General features: G+C 44.3%; 1 protein-coding gene across 9 annotated transcripts in view; it reads right to left on the bottom strand.

Annotated features, from left to right (window-relative positions):
- NRXN3 (neurexin 3) overlaps positions 1-11446 on the bottom strand; it is a 334121-nt gene extending 322675 nt beyond the window's left edge. For 4 of the 9 annotated variants that reach the window (XM_075192093.1, XM_075192095.1, XM_075192098.1 and 1 more), the window contains exon 1: positions 11286-11444. The gene's annotated coding sequence lies outside the window, so the exon portion shown is untranslated. Of the gene's footprint in view, positions 1-11285 lie in introns of all 9 variants that reach the window. The other 5 variants (XM_075192090.1, XM_075192091.1, XM_075192092.1 and 2 more) reach the window with 2 other exon arrangements.
- Between the last annotated feature and the right edge of the window lie 9222 nt (positions 11447-20668).

The following is a 20668-nucleotide window of genomic DNA, read 5'->3' as shown; positions in this document are numbered from 1 at the left end:
GTGAGTGACAAGGAGTACATGTCAGGTAGTGAGTGTGAGTGACAAGGAGTACATGTCAGGTAGTGAGTGACAGGGAGTACATGTCAGGTAGTGAGTGTGAGTGACAGGGAGTACATGTCAGGTAGTGAGTGTGAGTGACAAGGAGTACATGTCAGGTAGTGAGTGTGAGTGACAAGGAGTACATGTCAGGTAGTGAGTGACAGGGAGTACATGTCAGGTAGTGAGTGTGAGTGACAGGGAGTACATGTCAGGTAGTGAGTGTGAGTGACAAGGAGTACATGTCAGGTAGTGAGTGTGAGTGACAGGGAGTACATGTCAGGTAGTGAGTGTGAGTGACAGGGAGTACATGTCAGGTAGTGAGTGTGAGTGACAAGGAGTACATGTCAGGTAGTGAGTGACAGGGAGTACATGTCAGGTAGTGAGTGTGAGTGACAGGGAGTACATGTCAGGTAGTGAGTGTGAGTGACAAGGAGTACATGTCAGGTAGTGAGTGTGAGTGACAGGGAGTACATGTCAGGTAGTGAGTGTGAGTGACAAGGAGTACATGTCAGGTAGTGAGTGACAGGGGGTTCAGGTCAGTTAGGTTCTCAGTTTTAATGCTACTAATCCTCTCTGTCAGTCCCTACATCGGTTGCCTGTATTTTCCTGGATCCTGACGAAAATATTTCTACTAACATCCATCTCTCCCCTGTCTCATATCTCCAACTCAACCCCTTACCAAGATCCCTTACCCTCACTAGGGTACACTCTACCCAAACACCCTCCCCAGGGTACACTCTACCCAAACACCCTCACTAGGGTACACTCTACCCAAACACCCACCCCAGGGTACACTCTACCCAAACACCCACCCCAGGGTACACTCTACCCAAACACCCTCCCTAGGGTACACTCTACCCAAACACCCTCACTAGGGTACACTCTACCCAAACACCCACCCCAGGGTACACTCTACCCAAACACCCTCACTAGGGTACACTCTACCCAAACACCCACCCCAGGGTACACTCTACCCAAACACCCACCCCAGGGTACACTCTACCCAAACACCCTCCCTAGGGTACACTCTACCCAAACACCCTCCCTAGGGTACACTCTACCCAAACACCCTTCCTAGGGTACACTCTACCCAAACACCCTTTCTAGGGTACACTCTACCCAAACACCCTTCCTAGGGTACACTCTACCCAAACACCCTCCCCAGGGTACACTCTACCCAAACACCCTCCCCAGGGTACACTCTACCCAAACACCCTCCCCAGGGTACACTCTACCCAAACACCCTTCCTAGGGTACACTCTACCCAAACACCCTCTCTAGGGTACACTCTACCCAAACAACCTTCCTAGGGTACACTCTACCCAAACACCCTTTCTAGGGTACACTCTACCCAAACACCCTCTCTAGGGCACATTACCCTAACACCCACCCCAGGGTACACTCTACCCAAACACCCTCCCTAGGGTACACTCTACCCAAACACCCTCCCTAGGGTACACTCTACCCAAACACCCTCACTAGGGTACACTCTACCCAAACACCCTCCCTAGGGTACACTCTACCCAAACACCCTCCCTAGGGTACACTCTATCCAAACACCCTCCCTAGGGTACACTCTATCCAAACACCCTCCCTAGGGTACACTCTATCCAAACACCCTCCCTAGGGTACACTCTACCCAAACACCCTCCCTAGGGTACACTCTACCCAAACACCCTCCCTAGGGTACACTCTACCCAAACACCCTTCCTAGGTACACTCTACCCAAACACCCTTCCTAGGGTACACTCTACCCAACACCCTTCCTAGGGTACACTCTACCCAAACACCCTTCTAGGGTACACTCTACCCAAACACCCTTCCTAGGGTACACTCTACCAAACACCCTTCCTAGGGTACACTCTACCCAAACACCCTCCCTAGGGCACATTACCCCTAACACTCTCCCTGGAGTACACTACCCCTACCTCCACACTCATAATCTCCTTATATACTGAACAACCCTCTAACTCCAGACCAACATTGCTGTGCAGTTGGATTATATAGCCCCACTAAGCACTTCTGTGGCTGGACCATCTGACCTATAGACTGTAAGCAGCGCCCTCTTACGGCTTTGTTAGTACTCTGCTAGTCTTGTTTTATTACTCTGTGTGTCTCCAATTGGAAATCACTACGGACAATGCAAGAAAAATATAAATAAATGTTAATAATAAGTAATTGGATGTTCACTCACAATTTCTAGAAAATAGTCAGCTACAAATTCAGCTCCACAACATACATCCTAGAAGAGAGCGCAGGTGCGCGAGAGAGACTGGAGGGAGGGAAGAGAGCGCAGGTGCGCGAGAGAGACTGGAGGGAGGGAAGAGAGCGCAGGTGCGCGAGAGAGACTGGAGGGAGGGAAGAGAGCGCAGGTGCGCGAGAGACTGGAGGGAGGGAAGAGAGCGCAGGTGCGCGAGAGAGACTGGAGGGAGGGAAGAGAGCGCAGGTGCGCGAGAGAGACTGGAGGGAGGGAAGAGAGCGCAGGTGCGCGAGAGAGACTGGAGGGAGGGAAGAGAGCGCAGGTGCGCGAGAGAGACTGGAGGGAGGGAAGAGAGCGCAGGTGCGCGAGAGAGACTGGAGGGAGGGAAGAGAGCGCAGGTGCGCGAGAGAGACTGGAGGGAGGAAGAGAGCGCAGGTTGCGCGAGAGAGACTGGAGGGAGGGAAGAGAGCGCAGGTGCGCGAGAGAGACTGGAGGGAGGGAAGAGAGTGTAGGTGTGCGCACTCTCTCAGACCTATACTCTCTTCTCTGCCTCAGTGCTCTCTCTCACACTTGCGCTCTCTTCTCTGCCTCAGTGCTCTCTGTCACACTTGCGCTCTCTTCTCTGCCTCAGTGCTCTCTGTCACACTTGTGCTCTCTTCTCTGCCTCAGTGCTCTCTGTCACACTTGCGCTCTCTTCTCTGCCTCAGTGCTCTCTCTTACACTTGCGCTCTCTTCTCTGCCTCAGTGCTCTCTCTCACACTTGCGCTCTCTTCTCTGCCTCAGTGCTCTCTCTCACACTTGCACTCTTCTCTGCCTCAGTGCTCTCTCTCACACTTGCACTCTTCTCTGCCCTCAGTGCTCTCTCTCACACTTGCACTCTTCTCTGCCTCAGTGCTCTCTCTCACACTTGCACTCTTCTCTGCCTCAGTGCTCTCTCTCACACTTGCACTCTTCTCTGCCTCAGTGCTCTCTCTCACACTTGCACTCTTCTCTGCCATCAGTGCTCTCTCTCACACTTGCGCTCTCTTCTCTGCCTCAGTGCTCTCTCTCATACTCACGCTCTTCTCTCTGCCTCAGTGCTCTCTCTCACACTTGCACTCTTCTCTGCCTCAGTGCTCTCTCTCACACTTGCGCTCTCTTCTCTGCCTCAGTGCTCTCTCTCATACTCACGCTCTCTTCTCTACCTCAGTGCTCTCTCTCATGACTCACACTCTCTTCTCTACCTCAGTGCTCTCTCTCACACGTGCGCTCTCTTCTCTACCTCAGTGCTCTCTCTCACACTTGTGCTCTCTTCTCTACCTCAGTGCTCTCTCTCACACTTGTGCTCTCTTCTCTACCTCAGTGCTCTCTCTCACACGTGCGCTCTCTTCTCTGTCTCAGTGCTCTCTCACACACTTGTGCTCTCTTCTCTTCCTCAGTGCTCTCTCTCACACTTGTGCTCTCTTCTCTGCCTCAGTGCTCTCTCTCACACCATGAAGTAATTCGCTCCTCTCGCTCCTTGGAATCAGTCTCCCATACTACGTTCATAATCTGACTAAGTCTTTATATATAGATCATATGAATCACACATGAGACAGAAGCCCTCCCGAAATTTCACATCCCAAACATGGCTCCACGACACGGAGAGCTGGCGGAGAGAACGTCCCACACAGTTCTGACTCCCTCATATAAAATCTATGTTATGTCCACAATGTAGACTTATTGCTGTGACACGTGTGACATCCCCGGCATGTGGGAGGAGTTATGGCCCATTTACTGCACACCTGGACAGACATCTCTGGAACTTACCTCTGGCTGCAGAGAGTGGCCTCTAGTGGTGATCGCTCACAATGCAATAGTGACTAAATACACACATGTGGAAAGATATTATTCTCCTACAGTCCATTGACAGGAAATTGCTATAAGGAGTCCAGGTCCTATATAATACACATGGGATATATAGAATGTATACAGTGAGGGATAGACTGGGAGGGGTCCTATATAATATATACATGGGATATATAGAATGTATACAGAGAGGGATCCTATATAATACAAACATGGGATATATAGAATGTATACAGTGAGGGATAGACTGGGAGGGGTCCTATATAATATATACATGGGATATATAGAATGTATACAGAGAGGGATCCTATATAATACAAACATGGGATATATAGAATGTATACAGTGAGGGATAGACTGGGAGGGGTCCTATATAATATATACATGGGATATATAGAATGTATACAGTGAGGGATAGACTGGGAGGGGTGCTATATAATATATACATGGGATATATAGAATGTATACAGTGAGGGATAGACTGGGAGGGGTCCTATATAACATATACAAGGTATATATAGAATGTATACAGTGAGGGATAGACTGGGAGGGGTCCTATATAACATATACAAGGTATATATAGAATGTATACAGTGAGGGATAGACTGGGAGGGGTCCTATATAATATATACATGGGATATATAGAATGTATACAGTGAGGGATAGACTGGGAGGGGTCCTATATAACATATACAAGGTATATATAGAATGTATACAGTGAGGGACAGACTGGGAGGGGTCCTATATAACATATACAAGGTATATATAGAATGTATACAGTGAGGGATAGACTGGGAGGGGTCCTATATAACATATACAAGGTATATATAGAATGTATACAGTGAGGGATAGACTGGGAGGGGTCCTATATAATATATACATGGGATATATAGAATGTATACAGAGAGGGATCCTATATAATACAAACATGGGATATATAGAATGTATACAGTGAGGGATAGACTGGGAGGGGTCCTATATAATATATACATGGGATATATAGAATGTATACAGAGAGGGATCCTATATAATACAAACATGGGATATATAGAATGTATACAGTGAGGGATAGACTGGGAGGGGTCCTATATAATATATACATGGGATATATAGAATGTATACAGTGAGGGATAGACTGGGAGGGGTGCTATATAATATATACATGGGATATATAGAATGTATACAGTGAGGGATAGACTGGGAGGGGTCCTATATAATATATACATGGGATATATAGAATGTATACAGTGAGGGATAGACTGAGAGGGGTCCTATATAATATATACATGGGATATATAGAATGTATACAGTGAGGGATAGACTGGGAGGGGTCCTATATAACATATACAAGGTATATATAGAATGTATACAGTGAGGGATAGACTGGGAGGGGTCCTATATATTATATACATTTGATATATAGAATGTATACAGTGAGGGATAGACTGGGAGGGGTCCTATATATTATATACATTTGATATATAGAATGTATACACTGAGGGATAGACTGGGAGGGGTCCTATATAATATATACATGGGATATATAGAATGTATACAGTGAGGGATAGACTGGGAGGGGTCCTATATAATATATACATGGGATATATAGAATGTATACAGAGAGGGATCCTATATAATATATACATGGGATATATAGAATGTATACAGTGAGGGATAGACTGGGAGGGGTCCTATATAATATATACATGGGATATATAGAATGTATACAGTGAGGGATAGACTGGGAGGGGTCCTATATAATATATACATGGGATATATAGAATGTATACAGTGAGGGATAGACTGAGAGGGGTCCTATATAATATATACATGGGATATATAGAATGTATACAGTGAGGGATAGACTGGGAGGGGTCCTATATAATATATACATGGGATATATAGAATGTATACAGTGAGGGATAGACTGGGAGGGGTGCTATATAATATATACATGGGATATATAGAATGTATACAGTGAGGGATAGACTGGGAGGGGTCCTATATAATATATACATGGGATATATAGAATGTATACAGTGAGGGATAGACTGGGAGGGGTCCTATATAATATATACATGGGATATATAGAATGTGTACACTGAGGGATAGACTGGGAGGGGTCCTATATAATATGTAGATGGGATATATAGAATGTATACAGTGAGGGATAGACTGGGAGGGGTGCTATATAATATATACATGGGATATATAGAATGTATACAGTGAGGGATAGACTGGGAGGGGTCCTATATAATATATACATGGGATATATAGAATGTATACAGTGAGGGATAGACTGAGAGGGGTCCTATATAATATATACATGGGATATATAGAATGTATACAGTGAGGGATAGACTGGGAGGGGTCCTATATAATATATACATGGGATATATAGAATGTATACAGTGAGGGATAGACTGGGAGGGGTCCTATATAATATGTAGATGGGATATATAGAATGTATACAGTGAGGGATAGACTGGGAGGGGTCCTATATAATATATACATGGGATATATAGAATGTATACAGTGAGGGATAGACTGGGAGGGGTCCTATATAATATATACATGGGATATATAGAATGTATACAGTGAGGGATAGACTGGGAGGGGTCCTATATAATATATACATGGGATATATAGAATGTATACAGTGAGGGATAGACTGGGAGGGGTCCTATATAATACATACATGGGATATATAGAATGTATACAGTGAGGGACAGACTGGGAGGGGTCCTATATAATACATACATGGGATATATAGAATGTATACAGTGAGGGATAGACTGGGAGGGGTGCTATATAATATATACATGGGATATATAGAATGTATACAGTGAGGGATAGACTGGGAGGGGTCCTATATAATATATACATGGGATATATAGAATGTATACAGTGAGGGATAGACTGGGAGGGGTCCTATATAATATATACATGGGATATATAGAATGTATACAGTGAGGGATAGACTGGGAGGGGTCCTATATAATATATACATGGGATATATAGAATGTATACAGTGAGGGATAGACTGGGAGGGGTCCTATATAATATATACATGGGATATATAGAATGTATACAGTGAGGGATAGACTGGGAGGGGTCCTATATAATATATACATGGGATATATAGAATGTATACAGTGAGGGATAGACTGGGAGGGGTCCTATATAATATATACATGGGATATATAGAATGTATACAGTGAGGGATAGACTGGGAGGGGTCCTATATAATATATACATGGGATATATAGAATGTATACAGTGAGGGATAGACTGGGAGGGGTCCTATATAATATATACATGGGATATATAGAATGTATACAGTGAGGGATAGACTGGGAGGGGTCCTATATAATATATACATGGGATATATAGAATGTTTTCAGGGTAAGATGAGCTGTTATAAATACATGATGAAAACGCATATGAAATAAAGGTAGATGATAATATTTGCAGTAATGAATTAGGCTGCACGTTATCCCCCATACTGCCCGCTCGGACGGACAGGGCTCTACACTGACTGGCACAAGAAATCAGAATTCCTCCTTACAAATCATTCATCGCACAGCTAATCAGGATATGATTGCTTCCATAACGAGAGGCACACAATACATACAAGCACCCATCCGACAAGAGCCAGGATAACACATCGGAGGGGCTTCCAGAGATGATATCACAAATATTTATATAAAAGACCTTGATAGATCAGAGGGTCCGCTATGTACGCCACAAGCATCTAGGGTACCAAACCCACCCAGACCACCGGCACTCTCCCCCACATTGTACTGCAAACCCCGTTATGTGTTTGATTGTCAAGTGTCTGATGTGAAGAGACAGCAATCATCATTACACCCTACCTTCCCAAATCCCCCACGCACAGCAGTCACGGTGCTACCAAAATAAGCATGGGAGGCAAATTACTATAAAAACAAATGCACACAAAAAATCTCACAGCAGATAAAAAATGGTGTCTATAAAATGAGCATTCAGGGAATGTACCATCGTAGAACTAATTCAATCCCGGGCAGAAAATAAAGATAATAAACAAAAAAATATGTTAAACTATATAGAAAGTCAGTGTTGGAAAAGAAGCATTCCGTAAAATATAAAAATACACGTTTTCATGCGCTAGGCAATGCCAGGACTTTCATGCAGCCGTGAAGAGGTTAATGACAGAACATTTCATAACATTTTAAAGGGGAAAAAAAACAACGGAGCGATGAGGTAAGGGGGAGGGCTCCAAACACGCGTTCAATATGACATTCTCTGCGCTACTGCGCAAGCTTTCACTGTATTTTAAATGCATAGTTCTCTAGAAGCATCACCCCCCCCTCTCTAGATAACTATGAGAATGCCCCTAAGAGTCCAGCACACCCCAGTCTTTTCCTCTTCAGTTATTTTGGGATCCACAGAAGGAGGTGTTGGGGGTAAAGGTCAGAGACCAAGAGGAGTTTTAGGGGTGGGTATGTGACCATTCGGAAGCCTCCCCCACATTTCCTATGTTGTACTCATCACCCATCCTCCAGATTGTGCGAGAAGAGTGAGCTCTCCTTTGTAGCCAACATTTCATGGATGGTTACCCGTAATCATTATCACTCCACATCATTCCAACCCCTGAGCCTATTCCATGATCCAGCAGCGTTCTCTAATACGGACCCCCACAAACATGACAACCCCCACTTTCCTAGAGATTGCGACATAGAATAATGAGCAATAAGGCTGGGAAAAAATGGCGTTGGTCTCCAATTTTATCCCCTTCTCCTCCTTTCTCTTCCCCCTTCGCATTTTACTCTCCTCCCCTCAACCTCAGCCCCCCCATCATTCGATGATCCACTTTGGCAAAACATAGCGTGCTGTACATTGCACCAGGAGAGGGCGAAGGGTGGAGGGGGCAGAACATCGCTCACGAGTGGGGGAACGTGAGTCTTTGTGCATCCTTGCAACACAACACAAACTCACAACTATAACATCTGCAAGGTAGACACAGAACGACACAGGGTTCATCTGCGAGGGGGGGGGGGGGTCGTGCATGAAGGAACTGGCATAAAATGACAAAAAAAAATTATAAAGAAGAATCGAAGACAAATGTCAGAAAATCAAGGGACAAAAATTGCTTTGCTAATCCAGCCAGTAAATGTGTGTGTGTAATTGTGGAGCGGCTGATATCTCAGTTTTGCAGCTGTGGGTCTAAACGCACTGCTATTAAAGCCCCCACCTCCTCCCCCTGCTACACACACTCTCCCGTCCACTTTCACATTGATGGGGGGGGACATAATGCGTCTTATGGATAATGAAACTAAATAGGCAGCCCGTACTGGCAATCAGCAGAATAATTGCACCTTTTTACAATCCAACTCACTCCGACTTCCCCCAAAGAGCTTCAGAAATGACATGATAAACAAGTCGGAGATTCAGACAGGTTACATAAAATCACGCAGCAATAACAAATATTCCCCAACTCTACCAAGCACCCCGGTGTCCTCTCTGTGCACCTTCGAGGACAAACGTGGAACCAAGGAAAAACAAAAACCAGCAATCACCTAGATTTATTACAAAATTCTCAGACATTACAGAGAAAGAGCTTTTACAAATCATTATACTAAATCTACGGAACTTTTACAAATATTATCTTCTACACAAACTGAAATTGTCAACCGTGTACATGACGAAACGTAAAACAGAAATACACAAAACCCACACATAGGTGAAATAATAGAATTACCCCAGAAACGAGAGTTCTATTTCACAGAATATCATTCCCCAAATTCAACAAAAGAAAATTATATTTCTGCACTGTGGTTTTATGAGCAAATTGTTAAATTTAACTAGACAAAAAAATAGCATCTGAGTAAATAAATTTTCCAGCATCTGAGAGAAAAATGGAGGTATCTTTAATTTCACGCTAGGCTCCCTTGCAGCCCGTCCACCCTAATTCCACCCCCGTCAGCTCCCTGTTTATGAAACGGACCATTTTTGCATTTGAACATTTCTGACAAATTATTACATTTTGGTAAAAGAATTTGTGTTTTCTTCACACAGCATTAAAAAAACAAAAAAATTAAAACAATATTTTTCTGAGAAAAGTCTCCATTTTGCAGATCAGATCCTTGTCTAACGAACAGAAAAGATTTGGGTGTTTTCTTGCTGTTTTTCTCTTTTATATAAACTATTATATAAGACTTAACAATAAAAATACAAAAATCTATATATCCAAAACTAAAAAATTGTGTTTCATGGTTGCAATTCAAAAATAACATTTACTTTTATATTATTATAACGAAATAAAATAAAAAATAAAACTAAAAAGACAAAAATCTGCTTTTCCAAAATATAATTATCTCCGTGTAACGGAAAAGAAATCTGTAAAACATGTAAAAATTTGAAGGTGCTCCTTGAATTTGTGTATTTGTGGCCTCCAGGAGTGAAGGAAAGTAGGTGGGGACATCGCAATATCAGTCACCTACAGAACGCATCAAAGTCACTACACTTACTTCCAAATGACATCACTGGCTGATTGCTGGAATAAAACCGCGCGGCCCAGTCCAAACACCACCACAAATAATACAATATTTCCTGTACATTTACAGGGGAATCAGACGCAGGTTCCTCAACGAAATTGTAACATTCATTTTATCTCACTAAAAAGAATCAACGTTTCCAGCTTAGACAGGGGTCATTCTCCTGATGTCTATATACTGGCAGGACACATAGTGACATACACATATGTGTGTGACAGTACATACACCTCTACATACAGATACACTTTACACTTACACACATATAATATATATATATATATATATATATATATATATATATATATATACACATACATATACACACATATATATAAACATATATACACATATATACACGTATGCATATTTAAACATATATAAATATATACACATACACACATATAATTACATACACAAACACTACACACACATATATATATTTATTTAGATACACACACACACACATTTCCCTCAGGTATCACCTCACACACCTCAGACACACTCACACAGGGTACATGGAGTTGAGCACACACATAGTTCCCCCAGCAGCAGTCAGTCCTCACACACAGACAGACAGACAGACATACATACATACATACATACATACATACATACATACATACATACATACATACATACATACATACATACATACATACATACGGGTACATGAGGGTACAGACCTCCCCTGACCTGTGGCCGCCGCTGGCTCAGGGTCCTGTGCGCGGAGCAGATCCAGACTCACAACTGTCACCGCCGCTCCGACTTCCACACACTCCGGCAGCGCCACGCCCCGGCCACGCCCACAGGCACGCCCACACCCCGCCCTTTAAAGATACACGAGCGCGAGCTGACTACGGGACCGATCACCTCAACCCCGCGAGCCGCAGCTCACCTGTGTCCTGTATCCCTGTGTCATCTACTTACCTGTGTCCTGTATCCCTGTGTCATCTACTTACCTGTGTCCTGTATCCCTGTGTCATCTACTTACCTGTGTCCTGTATCCCTGTGTCATCTACTTACCTGTGTCCTGTATCCCTGTGTTATCTACTTACCTGTGTCCTGTATCCCTGTGTCATCTACTTACCTGTGTCCTGTATCCCTGTGTCATCTACTTACCTGTGTCCTGTATCCCTGTGTCATCTACTTACCTGTGTCCTGTATCCCTGTGTCATCTACTTACCTGTGTCCTGTATCCCTGTGTCATCTACTTACCTGTGTCCTGTATCCCTGTGTCATCTACTTACCTGTGTCCTGTATCCCTGTGTCATCTACTTACCTGTGTCCTGTATCCCTGTGTCATCTACTTAGCTGTGTCCTGTATCCCTGTGTCATCTACTTACCTGTGTCCTGTATCCCTGTGTCATCTACTTACCTGCATCATAGTGTTATCTACTTAGCTGTATCATAGTGTCATCTACTTACCTGTATCATAGTGTTATCTACTTACCTGTGTCCTGTATCCCTGTGTCATCTACTTACCTGCATCATAGTGTTATCTACTTAGCTGTATCATAGTGTCATCTACTTACCTGTATCATAGTGTTATCTACTTACCTGTGTCCTGTATCCCTGTGTCATCTACTTACCTGTGTCCTGTATCCCTGTGTCATCTACTTACCTGTGTCCTGTATCCCTGTGTCATCTACTTACCTGTGTCCTGTATCCCTGTGTCATCTACTTACCTGTGTCCTGTATCCCTGTGTCATCTACTTACCTGTGTCCTGTATCCCTGTGTCATCTACTTACCTGTGTCCTGTATCCCTGTGTCATCTACTTACCTGTGTCCTGTATCCCTGTGTCATCTACTTACCTGTGTCCTGTATCCCTGTGTCATCTACTTACCTGTGTCCTGTATCCCTGTGTCATCTACTTACCTGTGTCCTGTATCCCTGTGTCATCTACTTACCTGTGTCCTGTATCCCTGTGTCATCTACTTACCTGCATCATAGTGTTATCTACTTAGCTGTATCATAGTGTCATCTACTTACCTGTATCATAGTGTTATCTACTTACCTGTGTCCTGTATCCCTGTGTCATCTACTTACCTGTGTCCTGTATCCCTGTGTCATCTACTTACCTGTGTCCTGTATCCCTGTGTCATCTACTTACCTGTGTCCTGTATCCCTGTGTCATCTACTTACCTGCATCATAGTGTTATCTACTTAGCTGTATCATAGTGTCATCTACTTACCTGTATCATAGTGTTATCTACTTACCTGTGTCCTGTATCCCTGTGTCATCTACTTACCTGTGTCCTGTATCCCTGTGTCATCTACTTACCTGTGTCCTGTATCCCTGTGTCATCTACTTACCTGTGTCCTGTATCCCTGTGTCATCTACTTACCTGCATCATAGTGTTATCTACTTAGCTGTATCATAGTGTCATCTACTTACCTGTATCATAGTGTTATCTACTTACCTGTGTCCTGTATCCCTGTGTCATCTACTTACCTGTGTCCTGTATCCCTGTGTCATCTACTTACCTGTGTCCTGTATCCCTGTGTCATCTACTTACCTGTGTCCTGTATCCCTGTGTCATCTATTTACCTGTGTCCTGTATCCCTGTGTCATCTACTTACCTGTGTCCTGTATCCCTGTGTCATCTACTTACCTGTGTCCTGTATCCCTGTGTCATCTACTTACCTGTGTCCTGTATCCCTGTGTCATCTACTTACCTGTGTCCTGTATCCCTGTGTCATCTACTTACCTGTGTCCTGTATCCCTGTGTCATCTACTTACCTGTGTCCTGTATCCCTGTGTCATCTACTTACCTGCATCATAGTGTTATCTACTTAGCTGTATCATAGTGTCATCTACTTACCTGTATCATAGTGTTATCTACTTACCTGTGTCCTGTATCCCTGTGTCATCTACTTACCTGCATCATAGTGTTATCTACTTAGCTGTATCATAGTGTCATCTACTTACCTGTATCATAGTGTTATCTACTTACCTGTGTCCTGTATCCCTGTGTCATCTACTTACCTGTGTCCTGTATCCCTGTGTCATCTACTTACCTGTGTCCTGTATCCCTGTGTCATCTACTTACCTGTGTCCTGTATCCCTGTGTCATCTACTTACCTGTGTCCTGTATCCCTGTGTCATCTACTTACCTGTGTCCTGTATCCCTGTGTCATCTACTTACCTGTGTCCTGTATCCCTGTGTCATCTACTTACCTGTGTCCTGTATCCCTGTGTCATCTACTTACCTGTGTCCTGTATCCCTGTGTCATCTACTTACCTGTGTCCTGTATCCCTGTGTCATCTACTTACCTGCATCATAGTGTTATCTACTTAGCTGTATCATAGTGTCATCTACTTACCTGTATCATAGTGTTATCTACTTACCTGTGTCCTGTATCCCTGTGTCATCTACTTACCTGTGTCCTGTATCCCTGTGTCATCTACTTACCTGTGTCCTGTATCCCTGTGTCATCTACTTACCTGTGTCCTGTATCCCTGTGTCATCTACTTACCTGCATCATAGTGTTATCTACTTAGCTGTATCATAGTGTCATCTACTTACCTGTATCATAGTGTTATCTACTTACCTGTGTCCTGTATCCCTGTGTCATCTACTTACCTGTGTCCTGTATCCCTGTGTCATCTACTTACCTGTGTCCTGTATCCCTGTGTCATCTACTTACCTGTGTCCTGTATCCCTGTGTCATCTACTTACCTGCATCATAGTGTTATCTACTTAGCTGTATCATAGTGTCATCTACTTACCTGTATCATAGTGTTATCTACTTACCTGTGTCCTGTATCCCTGTGTCATCTACTTACCTGTGTCCTGTATCCCTGTGTCATCTACTTACCTGTGTCCTGTATCCCTGTGTCATCTACTTACCTGTGTCCTGTATCCCTGTGTCATCTATTTACCTGTGTCCTGTATCCCTGTGTCATCTACTTACCTGTGTCCTGTATCCCTGTGTCATCTACTTACCTGTGTCCTGTATCCCTGTGTCATCTACTTACCTGTGTCCTGTATCCCTGTGTCATCTACTTACCTGTGTCCTGTATCCCTGTGTCATCTACTTACCTGTGTCCTGTATCCCTGTGTCATCTACTTACCTGTGTCCTGTATCCCTGTGTCATCTACTTACCTGTGTCCTGTATCCCTGTGTCATCTACTTACCTGTGTCCTGTATCCCTGTGTCATCTACTTACCTGTGTCATCTACTTACCTGTGTCCTGTATCCCTGTGTCATCTACTTACCTGTGTCCTGTATCCCTGTGTCATCTACTTACCTGTGTCCTGTATCCCTGTGTCATCTACTTACCTGTGTCCTGTATCCCTGTGTCATCTACTTACCTGTGTCCTGTATCCCTGTGTTATCTACTTACCTGTGTCATAGTGTTATCTACTTACCTGTGTCCTGTATCCCTGTGTCATCTACTTACCTGTGTCCTGTATCCCTGTGTCATCTACTTACCTGTGTCCTGTATCCCTGTGTCATCTACTTACCTATGTCATAGTGTCATCTACTTACCTGTGTCCTGTATCCCTGTGTCATCTACTTACCTGTGTCCTGTATCCCTGTGTCATCTACTTACCTGTGTCCTGTATCCCTGTGTTATCTACTTACCTGTGTCCTGTATCCCTGTGTCATCTACTTACCTGTGTCCTGTATCCCTGTGTCATCTACTTACCTGTGTCCTGTATCCCTGTGTCATCTACTTACCTGTGTCCTGTATCCCTGTGTCATCTACTTACCTGTGTCCTGTATCCCTGTGTCATCTACTTACCTGTGTCCTGTATCCCTGTGTCATCTACTTACCTGTGTCCTGTATCCCTGTGTCATCTACTTACCTGTGTCCTGTATCCCTGTGTCATCTACTTACCTGTGTCCTGTATCCGTGTCATCTACTTACCTGTGTCCTGTATCCCTGTGTCATCTACTTACCTGTGTCCTGTATCCCTGTGTTATCTACTTACCTGTGTCATAGTGTTATCTACTTACCTGTGTTCTGTATCCCTGTGTCATCTACTTACCTGTGTCCTGTATCCCTGTGTCATCTACTTACCTGTGTCCTGTATCCGTGTCATCTACTTACCTGTGTCCTGTATCCCTGTGTCATCTACTTACCTGTGTCCTGTATCCCTGTGTTATCTACTTACCTGTGTCATAGTGTTATCTACTTACCTGTGTCCTGTATCCCTGTGTCATCTACTTACCTGTGTCCTGTATCCCTGTGTCATCTACTTACCTGTGTCATAGTGTCATCTACTTACCTGTGTCCTGTATCCCTGTGTCATCTACTTACCTGTGTCCTGTATCCCTGTGTCATCTACTTACCTGTGTCCTGTATCCCTGTGTCATCTACTTACCTGTGTCATAGTGTCATCTACTTACCTGTGTCCTGTATCCCTGTGTCATCTACTTACCTGTGTCCTGTATCCCTGTGTCATCTACTTACCTGTGTCCTGTATCCCTGTGTCATCTACTTACCTGTGTCATAGTGTCATCTACTTACCTGTGTCCTGTATCCCTGTGTCATCTACTTACCTGTGTCATAGTGTCATCTACTTACCTGTGTCCTGTATCCCTGTGTCATCTACTTACCTGTGTCATAGTGTCATCTACTTACCTGTGTCCTGTATCCCTGTGTCATCTACTTACCTGTATCATAGTGTTATCTACTTACCTGTATCATAGTGTCATCTACTTACCTGTGTCATAGTGTCATCTACTTACCTGTGTCATAGTGTCATCTACTTACCTGTGTCCTGTATCCCTGTGTCATCTACTTACCTGTGTCCTAGTGTTATCTCCTCACCTGTATCATAGTGTTATCTTCTCACCTGTATCATAGTGTTATCTACTCACCTATATCATAGTGTTATCTCCTCACCTGTGTCCTGGTGTTATCTCCTCACCTGTATCCTGTATCATAGTGTTATCTCCTCACCTGTGTCATAGTGTTATCTCCTCACCTGTATCATAGTGTTATCTCCTCACCTGTGTCCTGTATCCCTGTGTCATCTACTTACCTGTGTCATAGTGTTATCCACTTACCTGTATCATAGTGTCATCTACTTACCTGTGTCCTGTATCCCTGTGTCATCTACTTACCTGTATCATAGTGTCATCTACTTACCTGTATCATAGTGTCATCTACTTACCTGTGTCCTGTATCCCTGTGTCATCTACTTACCTGTGTCATCTACTTACCTGTAACCCTGTGTCATCTACTTACCTGTGTCATAGTGTCATCTCCTCACCTGTATCATAGTGTTATCTCCTCACCTGTATCATAGTGTTATCTCCTCACCTGTATCATAGTGTCATCTTCTCACCTGTATCATAGTGTTATCTCCTCACCTGTATCATAGTGTTATCTCCTCACCTGTATCATAGTGTTATCTCCTCCCCTGTATCATAGTGTTATCTCCTCACCTGTATCATAGTGTCATCTCCTCACCTGTATCCTGGTGTCATCTCCTCACCTGTATCCTGGTGTCATCTCCTCACCTGTATCCTGGTGTCATCTCCTCACCTGTGTCCTGGTGTCATCTCCTCACCTGTATCATAGTGTTATCTCCTCACCTGTGTCCTGGTGTCATCTCCTCACCTGTATCATAGTGTTATCTCCTCACCTGTATCATAGTGTCATCTCCTCACCTGTGTCATAGTGTTATCTCCTCACCTGTATCATAGTGTTATCTCCTCACCTGTATCATAGTGTTATCTCCTCACCTGTATCATAGTGTTATCTACTCACCTGTATCATAGTGTCATCTCCTCACCTGTATCATAGTGTCATCTCCTCACCTGTATCTTAGTGTTATCTACTCACCTGTGTCCTGGTGTCATCTCCTCACCTGTGTCCTGGTGTCATCTCCTCACCTGTGTCCTGGTGTCATCTCCTCACCTGTGTCCTGGTGTCATCTCCTCACCTGTATCCTGGTGTCATCTCCTCACCTGTATCCTGGTGTCATATCCTCACCTGTATCATAGTGTTATCTACTCACCTGTATCATAGTGTTATCTCCTCACCTGTATCATAGTGTTATCTCCTCACCTGTATCATAGTGTTATCTCCTCACCTGTGTCCTGGTGTCATCTCCTCACCTGTATCCTGGTGTCATCTCCTCACCTGTATCCTGGTGTCATATCCTCACCTGTATCATAGTGTTATCTACTCACCTGTATCATAGTGTTATCTCCTCACCTGTATCATAGTGTTATCTCCTCACCTGTATCCTGGTGTCATCTCCTCACCTGTATCCTGGTGTCATCTCCTCACCTGTATCCTGGTGTCATCTCCTCACCTGTATCCTGGTGTCATCTCCTCACCTGTATCCTGGTGTCATCTCCTCACCTGTGTCCTGGTGTCATCTACTTACCTGTATCATTGTCAGACGCCGTCCCTACACCTCCTCCTTGGGCAGGGACGGGCTACTGTTTCCTCCTGAGCGCCCCGTTGCCAAGCAACATTGACGTCATACCCGGAAGTGGAGCCAGCGAGCGGTGGTGCCGCTAGCGCTCTGATACTACTGACTGAGTGGTTATTGTTTTAGAATTCACTAAGCGCTTGATACATATTTAGCTAGGGAATCAATGGCGTATGTTATAGCAGTTTAGTGCACTTACATTTATGGTACTATACATGTCCATTCTATCAATGCTGTTACTAGTCATGGACTTCTAATATAAACATTATGGCACATACTGATCTGGGATATTCTTTTACCTATGCTTCTTTTGCCAATCTCCATTAATAATTATCACCTATTATTGGGCTGACATTTTAGGATATCCTTAGCAAGAGCGCTTTATACATATCTTAGCCAGGTAATCTATGGCATTTGCAACAGTCATTTGGGGCGCCTATACCAGATTATTACATACGATTAACCCTGTCCTACTATCAGATATGGACATCAAGAGAAACATTATGGCACATAATTGTTTGGGGTATTATTTTATCCAAACTATTCTGTTTTGGTGATCTTGACCAATAAATATCACTATATTGGCACTCTGATTTATTAATATTTGCATCTATCCCCATCAATTTATATATGCTATATATGCTCCTAGTTATGTGATTTAATTCAACATCACATATACCAAAATTAGTTCTCTCACATGCCCATAAATATAGTATCTACTTGTGGCCTCTTAGGTGACCACTGTTTTGGTAATTGATCGTCTTATTGTATTATCATACTACCTGGCTCCACTATCCTTAATTTTAAATACACTTTGCTCTATTTTCTTTTCACCATATTCTATATCCTTTTTTTTAATATTTCACTTTTTTACCAATGAGGTTATATACCATCATCCAGATGGATATGTTTTCTATTACTAATAAAGGCTTTTGCCCGTAACTATTTAGTGGTAATTATTGAGTTACCCTTTCAATGTGGATAGGAGTGCTTCCAAGCCCTATTACCTTTGCCTGTTCTTGGTTCTCATTCCTTGAGACTCTGAGGTGTTTCCTGTTTCTGCTCGTGTTACCTGACTGCTCCTGGACAAGTCTCTTCTCCACATCGGTAGTAGAACTTACTCGCTGCAGACTACTCTCACTACTCCGTTACCTGTCTGCTCCTGGACAAGTCTCCTCTCCACATCAGTAGTAGAACTTCCCCGCTGCAGACTACTCTCGCTACCTCCGTTACATGCCTGCACCTGGACAAGTCTCTTCTCCACATCGGTAGTAGAACTTCCCCGCTGCAGACTACTCTCACTACCTCCGTTACTTGCCTACTTCTGGACAAGTCTCTTCTCCACATCGGTAGTAGAACTTCCCCGCTGCAGACTACTCTCGCTACCTCCGTTACCTGCCTGCTTCTGGACAAGTCTCTTCTCCACATTGGTAGTAGAACTTACCCGCTGCAGACTACTCTCGCTACCTCCGTTACCTGCCTGCTTCTGGACAAGTCTTCTCTCCACATCGGTAGTAGAACTTACCCGCTGCAGACTACTCTCGCTACCTCCGTTACCTGCCTGCTTCTGGACAAGTCTTCTCTCCACATCGGTAGTAGAACTTACCAGCTGCAGACTACTCTCGCTACCGCCGTTACTTGCCTGCGCCTGGACAAGTCTCCTCTCCACATCGGTAGTAGAACTTACCCGCTGCAGACTACTCTCGCTACCTCCGTTACCTGCCTGCTTCTGGACAAGTCTTCTCTCCATATCGGTAGTAGAACTTACCCGCTGCAGACTACTCTCGCTACCGCCGTTACCTGCCTGCGCCTGGACAAGTCTCCTCTCCACATCGGTAGTAGAACTTACCCGCTGCAGACTACTCTCACTACCTCCGTTACCTGCCTGCTCCTGGACAAGTCTCCTCTCCACATCGGTAGTAGAACTTACCCGCTGCAGACTACTCTCGCTACCGCCGTTACCTGCCTGCGCCTGGACAAGTCTCCTCTCCACATCGGTAGTAGAACTTACCCGCTGCAGACTACTCTCACTACCTCCGTTACCTGCCTGCTCCTGGACAAGTCTCCTCTCCACATCGGTAGTAGAACTTACCCGCTGCAGACTACTCTCACTACCTCCGTTACCTGCCTGCTCCTGGACAAGTCTCCTCTCCACATCGGTAGTAGAACTTACCCGCTGCAGACTACTCTCACTACCTCCGTTACCTGCCTGCTCCTGGACAAGTCTCCTCTCCACATCGGTAGTAGAACTTACCCGCTGCAGACTACTCTCGCTACCGCCGTTACCTGCCTGCGCCTGGACAAGTCTCCTCTCCACATCGGTAGTAGAACTTACCCGCTGCAGACTACTCTCACTACCTCCGTTACCTGCCTGCTCCTGGACAAGTCTCCTCTCCACATCGGTAGTAGAACTTACCCGCTGCAGACTACTCTCACTACCTCCGTTACCTGCCTGCTCCTGGACAAGTCTCCTCTCCACATCGGTAGTAGAACTTACCCACTGCAGACTACTCTCACTATCTCCGTTACCTGCCTGCACCTGGACAAGTCTCCTCTCCACATCAGTAGAACTTACCCGCTGCAGACTACTCTCACTACCTCCGTTACCTGCCTGCTTCTGAACAAGTCTTCTCTCCACATCGGTAGTAGAACTTACCCGCTGCA

The sequence above is a fragment of the Mixophyes fleayi genome, chromosome 12, assembly GCF_038048845.1.
Source record: "Mixophyes fleayi isolate aMixFle1 chromosome 12, aMixFle1.hap1, whole genome shotgun sequence".
NCBI classification, from domain to species: domain Eukaryota; kingdom Metazoa; phylum Chordata; class Amphibia; order Anura; family Limnodynastidae; genus Mixophyes; species Mixophyes fleayi.
Note: the sequence above shows the minus strand (reverse complement) of the source record. Positions and strands in the feature narration are given on the sequence as shown.